Source organism: Etheostoma cragini, chromosome 11 (genome assembly GCF_013103735.1).
Source record: "Etheostoma cragini isolate CJK2018 chromosome 11, CSU_Ecrag_1.0, whole genome shotgun sequence".
Taxonomy (NCBI): domain Eukaryota; kingdom Metazoa; phylum Chordata; class Actinopteri; order Perciformes; family Percidae; genus Etheostoma; species Etheostoma cragini.
In genome coordinates this window covers 18,738,554-18,749,629 of record NC_048417.1, presented here as the reverse complement: position 1 = coordinate 18,749,629, position 11,076 = coordinate 18,738,554, and positions in this window count along the sequence as shown.

Below are 11,076 nucleotides of genomic sequence, written 5' to 3'. Positions count from 1 at the left end.
ATTACATTTTCTATTTTTTACGTGGCCTCCTGCTCCAGTTTGTTCTGGAAACTTACCTGGTTCCAAAATCACTACACTGATAAAGAGTCAGGCACAGACATTTGGAGGAGCTATTGCTCTAACCCCCCATATCAGTGAAAATGATGTGGTCTCTTTCTCCTCAATTTCCTCCTCATTCTGTCTGTGTCCTTTAGCATACTCTTACTCTGCACTGCACTGCTCGGGGCAGAGTCATTTGGCTCACCTTCTAGCAAATACAATTGTGAGAATAAGGTCTTAAAACAATTTCTTTCTCATTTTGTTGAGTGTTTAAATAATAAAAGCCTTGTAATTGCTGTGTTCAAGATCCATCTTTCTCCTTATCGCACTCAGCACATGCAGTCATAGTGTAGAAGACAGAGCAGTCTTCAAATGAATTCTGAATAAGTTCCATAATGCACATTTGAATTAAGAATACTACTGTGCACAGCATCTATCTTTCTCCTCATCACACTTGTACTAACATGGCTCTTTTATAGTAACTCTCTAATGTTCTAGAGGTGTAGCTTTCATCATGTAGCTGTCGGATTTCTTGCGGGATGCTCAGCATGATCTCCTTCAACCTCTGGTTGGGAGCCTTGTGGTACGGCCTCATCTTAAATAGAAGGATTAGAATCAGAAGGACGTAACATACAGTATACTGTATTACTGTTGCCAGTTTTTCTATGAAGTAAACATCTGTTACAATTGCACAAACAACCTCTGGAAAAGTTTTTCAGGGAAGGGAGAGTCTCTTTAATATTAATCATCTCTCTTTCTGCGTTCAAGGTCACATGACAAAGTCTCATTACATGTGATGTTATTCTGTATATGTTAAGGTGTTTAACCCTTTTAATGCTTGCAAGTTGAAATCGATGTTGGAAATGCTCAGGTCGAAATCGATGTTGGAAATGCTGAAGTTGAAATTTTGCAAGTCGATATCAATGTTGACAATTCAGAAGTTGAAGTTGAGGTAGGACATCACAAACGAAACCACATCCATCACAAACACTCCTGTGTGGCTAACCTCAGGCAGGGTTTGAACCTGTATCTCCAGGATGTCAGTCAGCGCCATTACCCACTACACCATCTCCAGGTCTGAGAAAGGAGAAACATTACCTTCATCAACTTGCACAGAAACACAGCATGTCTTTTCATTCTGTTGCCCCTTAAACCTGTTAAACATGCAGATAATCCTTTAAAAACATCTTAAGTGTGACGAAAATCCTTCATAATACCCAATTATTTTCCCAGACATAAGTGATAGTCAAGCAAAACCTTTCAATATAGTATGATACTTTTATCATTCCGTTAAATAATCTTAAACCTGTTTCCCAGTTGTCAACCGACTCTGTTATCATGATTGAAATTTTGAGGTTGTGATTTCAAATCCCACCATTTGTTATTCTGTTTCATAAAGAATTCTCTTATTGTGAAAACCCTGCACCTGAACTCATTAACATGCCTCAGAGGAGTCAATTAGTCCCAACATGTTTCTGTCTTCTTTAAGACAAAGAGTATAAAGATTTTATCAACTCACCAAACAGGAAATAACTCATAATAACTCAGCTAAAATGTCCAAGAGAAGTTTGAACCTGGTCTAATGAGATACACGTACACCTCTGGCTGTGTTTATGCGGCTCCACAAATACATACTGTGTTACAAGATGATCATACATATATCTATTTATATTAACAATCAGTCCTGAACCACAAATCAATTACAGGCATCAGTATGTTGTCTAGACAAAGAATTAATTCTGAGAATTTACTAGTGATTCAGTCAATTTTGACAGTAAACCTGCATTTGCATTGAAATTCTACTGACCTTAATTGACTTAAAATAAATATCAGACCTTACTAGACAAAATACACTCATTCTCAGAATTTCCCACGTTGAATACATTTTTTACTGACTTGTTCACAGAATCTAGAAGTGTGAACCCAGCCGAGCTAGTGCTAGTGCACTGAGCTGGGCACTCACCTTACAACCAGAAGGTTGGGAGTTCATGCCCAAACAGTCACAAGCTGATATCACACCTAGCCTTCCTTTGTGCTTTGGACAACTTCACTGTACATTTTTGATGTTTCTGAGCATCCCACCTGTCTAGAAGGATCAGCTCATTAGTTTGTGTCCTGGGTTAACATGCCTCTGTGTACTCTGGCTTCATGCTGTTGGGATTAGAGACAAGTTTCTTATAGCAGCTGTAGTTCAGCAAGGCTGACACTGGTGTTCAGAGTGAGAGGTTCAGAGTTTCAACCCGCTACACACCCCTCATCAACCTTCACTTCAACAGCAGGCCTGCTCCTTGAGGATAGTCAACATGATAAGCAGTAATGGTTGGCACTTCTGCTGACAGAATGCTCATGTATTTGCCATTTTTCTCCCTCCTCTTCTCCATTTTTTTTTCATCTTAGAATGCTCAACTCCGACTATCACTATAATTAGTTAAAAAATAAAAGTTTTTTTCGTGACGCATGAAATACAGGCTACTAGAAATTCGTGCCAACTCAACTTGACTAATGATAGACTGCCATAAAAGCAAAAACAAAGAAAAGACAATTTTATTATGGTTATTTAGTTTTTTTCTCTAGAGGGGTAACTCAGCCAACAAGGGCAACATTAATCTGTACCTCATTGGAGAGGACAATTAAATGTGATGTTGCTTTCTTTTAATTGTTCTTCTGTGAAAACACGAGGAAAGTTCTGGTGATTTTGTTTTTTTGCCACGAAAATGGTAGAAGATAATAGAATGCATTTTCTACAACCTGCTTATTGCATTCCTTCTTCTACTTCCAGCAGTTCATCACTCTCATTATTTGCTCCTATTCCTTCCTTTTGATGACTAACTTCCTCTCAGTGTGACATCAGCTCTCCTTGTTCCTTTTTCTCTTCAAATTTTGTCTGAATTTAAAATCCCTCTTCCTCTCCCTCTTCCTCTCCGACTCCTCGTTTGCACTTCAAAGTCTCCAGCGCTCCTGGCCATGAGCTTATTCTCATTTGGTAAATCAAGTGCTTTCAAGTGTTTCAGTTCTTTGTCGGGGCCACAGAAAAGCTAGAAACTGTACCACAATCCAATGGTGAACACCTCTGAACAACTGCCCATATCTACAGTTTTATCTTCAAGTCAAATGTATTTTGTGTTGTACTCACTGACAGGTGTTTCCGGCTGGAGCCAGAAAAATGATAAACAAATTGCCATTAAAATGATTGTTGTGAGCTGACTCACAGAAACTACTCTTGAATGTGCATATGGACATCTCCTTCTAATCTCTCCTTTAATCGCAAATACAGCTTGTTTGTTGTGTGTTCATATTGGCCCCAACATGAACATGAAGTCGTACTGAAAAATGAAGAGCTTTTTCAACTTTGACCTAGCTGACGCTGACCTTTCAAAGTACAACAATGGGCACAATCAATTCCACAACATTCCTGCACAGCGCTTTGCCTCTTTGTGCTGTCCCCACCTCACGGATCGTGTTCAGGCAGCTTAAGGCTACCTACACATGATCTGATGCAGGCAATTTTAATATCAATATGTTGATTCTTCACTATGAATATAAAAAAGGTATTTTTAAAATAACTTATGATCTTACTAAGCCAGCAGAAAGTGCATCTCAGACCATTGTGAAACATGTGAAACCAGCCTCAGGGTTCTGGTTTGGGTCTTGGCTGCATTGTGCTGCACTCTGCTAGGTTTCCCTTGTTGTGCATCCAGGTGTCCAGCGGGTGTTTAGCATATAGAGGCTTGTGGAACTTTCCTTTAGATCCACAAGCCTCTCTCTATGAGAAATTTTAATTGACAAGTGATCTGCTGTTGTGCTATCTGTTGTTGCCATGGTAACTGAGTTACATTTTGGCATGTGGCAAATGCTTTTACACCCCAGTAAAGCATTTTATTAGTTAATTTGCCCAATCCAATAAGACATCAGGGAAGTGCCTGCACAGAGGTGTGACAGCAAAACAGAAGCTGCAAATCAAAGCCAATCAGCTGATCTGAATTTTCTTAACCTACATACTATACTTTAATTTAATTTAATTTAATTTAATTCATACTCCTTGTTGATCCCCTATGGGGAATTTACAATTTACACTCTGTTGTTACTACACACTACACACATGATCATGCAGTAAGCCCCCGCCCTGAAATACATGGAGGTGACTGCTACTTAAAGACAAGCCTGAAGAATTTCAAGAAAACCTACTGCAGGTCTTTGTTCAAAGACTTAAAAGCAAATGACCTATAATAATGTTTTACTAAAAAGTGACCTTTTGAGGTTGATGGCTGAGTGTTGGGAGTGTTACCACAACACAGAACATAAAGAAGGTCACATATTTTAGTATAAATAACCACAACCAAACCTTTGTCAATTAACCTTGAATTAGTTGTTGATTTTTGGCTACTTTGGGCAACACAACCAACTATAAATGCAATAGGACATATTATGATCTAGTAAAGTTGATATGGCCTATGTGTTAGTAAGCACGTGTCTGTTCCATCCAGCAGACATTAACATTAGCATTCACTTGGGTTCATATTTCTGGCCACTTGGTCCATTATTTACCTTACATGTAGCAATGTGTTTGCTCTACTCCAAGGAAATACCTGGCTCTTATCCTGCTAAAAGCTCCACTATGTTCATCAGCTAGAGTGGCAGACTTCGTCTGCTATGTGCTGTTGATAGTGTCTTCGCATCTGGAAACGCAAATGAGAGCAGTGGGAGTGAATCAAAACCCCAACACAACTTGCAAGCCATAAAAAACAAATAAATACCAAAAAGCTCAGGAGAGTTGAGTAGAACTGCAGAGTGGGCAACAGTTTACTTTGGGTCCATCACTGTGAGAAACATATTTCATATTACACAGTCTTTAATCCATTTTTAGTGTAAAAAAAATTCAATCAAAAACATTGATTCTAGGAAGGGAAATTGTTGTTGGTTGAAAAGTGCTGTGACTCCTGAATTAGATGACATGACAGCTACAGCAGCAAAATCACAGTCTTGAAAATAGGCTAAAATACAAACTTGCTTTTGTTTTATCAATTTTTATTTCAAAATAATGACTATAAATGGAAAATGCCTACGGTATGAATGTGAATTTATACAACAACAACATATGCAACCTTTTAAATTGCTTATTTTTCTGTGTCTGTCCACGTATTACCTTGGCAATTGTGTATTTTATGTGGTTTCCCAAATGTGTATGTAGAAAGAGCTCCCGTGTGTTTGCTGTTGGTTGGTGTGACATACAAGTTAACAAACTCTTCTACAATTTTAACAACCATTTGTATTTTTCCACTGAGCCAAACACTGTATTGTTTGTCCCCATATTGTAGTTTTTTTAGGTTAACTCTAAGTAGGTTGGTACATGTCCTGTTGAGATGCAGTAAGAACAAACTGCGTTCATGACAGCCAGTGTGGTATTAATCTTTGGAGTATGTCATTGCACTATTGACAAATTGTTTTATTAGATCTCCTTTAGATTCTCTGTATGTGTTGGTTCTTCAGCACAAACATTCGATACAGAATCAAATAGTGCTGGAAACATCACAACCACAGGGCATGCCTGAACAAATCTATAACGGCTGCTGCATTAACATTGCAGTTGTTACCTCTATGTTACCCGATAAATTAAGATTGTATATTCTTAGTGTAAAACCTGAGATTGTCAGTTACAGATAAAGCTAACAACCATTTTAAACCTAAACATATTCTAAATAACTTGGTCCCATCTACTTCAATAGTTTTGGAGTACAGCCTCATAAGACCTGGTGAGAAGTAGGTAGGTTTGTTACTTGAAGGTAAAGGCTGGCATAAGGATAAAAAGGTAACATAAGCATATAAATCATGGGTTTAATGAAATTTCCATCCACACAGCCACATGTTCATTATATTGAAGTTCTGAAGGGCTTTCATAAACTTTAAACTGTTGGTTGAGTGCATGTTGACGAGTTAGTTCAGTTCCTTATAAATAGTTTTGCAAAGGTGGCCTTCAAAATGGCAGCAGCCATGAAAAGTAGCAGAACTGGGAGGTTGTGACTGACATGAAAATGTCTTCAAAGATTAAATGATCAGGAATAAGATGCACTTAATTGTACAGGCTCTTTTGTGGTGGGTTAAGATGATCCATGTACGATTACATAATCTGACCAATCATCTTATTTTTTGCTGCTAGCTTTCGAAGCTTTTAGTTACATTAAATGTGGATCATCAGGACAAATTAGGCTTCATTTGGTCCTTCTCTCTGATCCGTGTGTCTGGTCCCTTCCTTTCTCTATCAGCCCTCTGAGACCTGCTCTTTTCATCACCACAGCTGTTTGATCTCTGAGCGCTTGAGCTCTGGTCCTTATTACACAGAAAGAGACTAACAAAAGGGAGAGAAGATTCGTTGTTTTCAATTTGTATCGTGCTGCCCATTTTCTACTGATATTTGTGTAATGATCGCTGCTTTTAATCTACATGCCATGTTGTTTTTATCACACCAGCTCTTTCAGTGTAACAGAGAAAGACCACAGGCCCACTGAAATGTAATGCTTTCTGTCTTCCTGTCACTGCAGACAAGCCCTAGTCTGCATATTAAACCCAGAGATGTCCAACCACACTGCCTTGTCTGGTGCTTATCAATATACCAGTGGCAGACTCAGTGCCTGTCAGTGTCATCCTTTCATGTTTAATCGGCACCCATTGCACCATCAAAGACAGCCAGGGGCACACATGGCCTGTTGGCCCGCTGGTTCTAAAAGGATGCCATGTGGCCAGAGTGAGCCTGGCTGAGAGAATGTTTCTTCTAAATCATGAGCTAGTTCTTTAATTGACACTTTTGAAAAACAAAGAAATTTGCTTGGTTTATTGCTTGGTTAGGATTAACTGTTGAATTAGAAAATCACTAGGATTTAAAGGGTTCTGTAGGTCTAAAGTTCCCCCAAAAAACTTTCTCAAACTGTTAATGCAAATTAAACCATAAAAACAGTTAAACGTAAAAGGCACAAAAGCTGAATTGCTGTAATAATAACTAACACATGGTCACTTTGTTGCAGCAGAATAAGGATTAAACACCACATTGAAACATTATCACCCTGTAAAATTGACATGGATCTGTCATGGATATAGATTTGATATGGAAGCTCTATTTTTTTGCTCCACAGTACACCTACTCCTGAGAGAAATGTCTGGCTCTTTCTTTTCACCAACAGATGAAATGGAAGAGATAACCATTTGTTTGCAATACATCACACACCATAGTATAAAATGCTGTCTGCCAGGGAGGGATAAACATGCCTGAGAGCTTGTTGAGCCTTTGTCTACACTTGATCTGTAACTAGTGCGGTGCCGTCCCCAATGCCAGAGATCTCGCGTCATTTGCTAACAGCCAGCAATTTGGGACCAGGCTGTTTCTAGGAAAAAAACGATTTTGTTCCAAAAGGTAAATTGCTGATGCTTGAAAATAGTTAGAGTTTTCAATGTGACATCTCAGGTCTGTCTTTTTTCATCTGTTTTTGAACGTACTGCAGTAGGCCAGAGATAAAGAGCTGTACCCAGCATCCCCTCTCAATTCACTACACAGCATGTACCAAACACACTAATAAGAAAGATCTCCCATTGATCTCAAGAACTCGCACTCGACACTGCACATCTGCTGAGTGCAGAAGGAAAAAAATCTGAAGACAGACATACAGACAGACAGAAGAGAGACTCCGTCCATTTAAGTTAGATTCTTGTTTACATTGTTTTTTATTGTATGTGAACAGCTGTCAGTAGGTTACAAGCCCGAGTGGATCCAGATAAATAAATAACCCAACATGAAGTTAACCAGCTTATCAGTCAGACTCTCAGGAGCCTGTCATCATGTCAGATGTAATTAGCTTGAGGCTGCCTACAACAAATACCCTGACCCCGTGTAATGATTTTCCCCTCTAATAACAACCATAACTTCTTGGGGTGATTTACTGTAAGCAGACGAGCCTGTCGACAGGAGCGATAGCAGGGAGAATAGTGCTGAATTTGCAGCTGTGGCTAACACAAAACATGAAGCTAAGGTAAAAGGACTCAGGGGTGAGATCTGGGTTTGGGAAGGGTCAGCTGTTCAGTGTTATTGGTAGATGGGTGGTGATGGCACAGTGGACATGACGCGTACCTTCGGTGTGGGTGACCTTGGTTTGACTCCCACTGGGACACATCAACCAATGTGTCCCTGAGCAAGACACTTCACCCCTAGTTGCTCCAGAGGCATACGACTGCAGAGATAATGCAATTGTAAGTTGCTTTGTATGAAAGCGTCAGCTAGATGACATGTAATGTAGTACAAATACTTTGTTGTAGTAGAAACTTTATTACTTATATTTGTGGATATTTTGCTTTTACTTCCCTACATTATCTATATAAAATGTATGCTTTTACTTCACTACTTTTCGCCCTAAGCATCTTTATTACTTGTTACTTTTCAGAAATGTTTTTTGTACATTGGATTGAAAGATTCATCCTCGCAGTTTTTCAATGTTGCAATGTTTCTGTCTTTGTCTTTGCTGATGTCAGGCTTTGAATTTAAAAAAGGTGTATAAACCCTGAATGTCATGCTTTACTATGAAAAAAGCCACAACAAAGTTCATAATCAAGGTCTTTCTTTACTTTTTAATAAAGAAGTACCATTTAATATCAGAAAGGTACTGTTGATACTTAAGTACAGTTAATATCAGATACTTTTACTCAAGGAATACCTGTTCTAAAATGTGATTTTAACTTCTACCAAGTCTTTTTTTGGTAAAATACTTTATAAAAGACTGCCCTCCATCTCACCATTCTTTTTTCTGTCTTTTTATTCTTGTTGATGATTCTCTCTTTGCTTGTTGTTCTGTAGCCTCCTTGTGGTCAGATGAGGCATGAAATTTACCGAATCGATTTCACCAACATGAGACCAGATTGAACCTTTCAGTCTTAAGCATTGTGACGTTAACAGAGTAAATTACCAGAGCTATGTCTGAAAAAAATCATTTTCCAGAGAAAGCTAACCTACTCTAATGAGCAGCGTAGTCTGTAGAAAGAAATGGCCCACAGGCAGCAGTCAATACATATTAAACAAAGAAACAAACATGTGCAGTACCCTGGAAGTGCAAGGATAATTTTAATGTTGTCTTAATTCAAGCATGTTAAGACGTTAAAGTGGCAAAACAAATGTCATCAGAGATATACATTGCATTACTCAGGATTTTGTGAATTTAAGGTTGTTTATAAAATCACATTTTACAGAATGCAGTGCCTACTTAGTGAAATAATCTTATATTTATATTTTTAATATAGTCTGACTTGTTTTGCATATGGATTGGATTATATTGTGATGCCTATGCAAAGATGTGTGACTTAATAAAATGAAATGTCACTTGCCTTGTCTTGGTTATCAAGTGCATCTTCTTAGGGTTATGTTTAGCGGGATACAAGGGGCCTTCATTATGCTTTGACATTTATTTCATGCTCTAGAGTTCAAGAGAAAAACATACTTCAAGTGTTATTCTTTTGGCTTGCATGGCGGTATGGGAAAAATATCTCATTTCAAAGTGTTGACTGTGTTTGCATGACTTTCTTTTACAACCTGTCACATTCCACTGATTGGAATAGTACTTCCAATGGTTTATTCACCATTTACAAAAATGTAATCTCAAAATAATCATTAGACCTAAATCCCTCCTATGATGAGGAACATCCAATTGTATTGATCAAATGTGTCATCAAGGTGATAAACAAAACTGAAAGCCTATATCATGTGCTTTTACCGCAAATCGGTTGACTTTACTGGAAATTTGTGTGGAAACTCGTTGCCTTAAGTTTTTACACAAGGTATACACAAGATTTTGTTTAAATGCATACTGTGATGAAGTGAAAACTTTGACCTGCTGGTGCCGCTAGAAAAAGAGTCAGAGGGTCACCATAGTTATTGAGATTTTATCTTCTGGGGATTAGTGATTAAACCATTGTACAAAATGGCATGTCAATGTATCCAACAGGCTACAAGCATGTTTTGTTCTGGACCAATGAGGTGAACCGACACATGGCCATTAAGCCATAGCACCAATAGTTAGTCGGCATGAAAAAACCTGATTGGGGCAAGGCTCTATACAGGTAGATCCAGGCCTACAAGCCTGTAGAACGTTTTTTTCATCTGGAAAAAAAGAACAGCACTAATCTTATTTTCAAATAATGTAATCTAGTTTAAAGGTGGACTAACTTAATTGACGATATCTAGTGAAAATCACTTCATGCGGTTGGAGGATAAATAAAGGTTATAGCTACAATATTTTCAGTAAGATTTGATAGGGCATTTTTGCAGTTTTAGAGTAGTTATCACAGTCACCAAAAACAGATCTTTTTTTGCAGAAAAGAAGATGGGGGGGCATTAGGCACAGCCCCATTTCAGCAAGTGAGGGGATAGATGGAAATATAGCTTGTACACTTACAGGGCACATGAATAAACTGCCCTGCCTTGAAGCCTGTTGCCTAGCTACCATCTACATCCATCCTGTGTGACTTTATTCTATTTTTTTTCTCTTTTTCTTTGCCAGTCCGGAGAGAACGCTTCAATGAAGCTGATTACATCACATACATAATCATGCACATCATGTACTGTACATGTCTCATTTTTTTTCTCTGTCCCTCCTTTTACAGGTTTTCCCAAGCAAGTTCTTTGTTCCACTCTATACTTTTATTTAAACGTTTTACATAACAACCTTTTTAACGTGATGGCACTGTGCATGGACAAGCTAGTTTTTCTTATGATGATGAACTTAACGTATTCAGACAGCTATTTCTCACAGTGAAAGCAATGCAATTATACAACACAAGTCTGGGAAGACTTTGTAAGGACTCAACTGCCACTTCAGAGTTGAGACACCAACAAGTGCTACCTTCCAATATCTCCTGACTAAAGCAGTGTTACAGTAACCCCATGCAGCCACCAATTTCAGTGTCATTTCTTTAACCCTTTTCCTTTTTTATTATATCTGGTCAATTGTCCCTTTTCCTTGTCCGCACATTTCAGCATCTTGTTATGCAGTTGATTTGTCTTTCAGA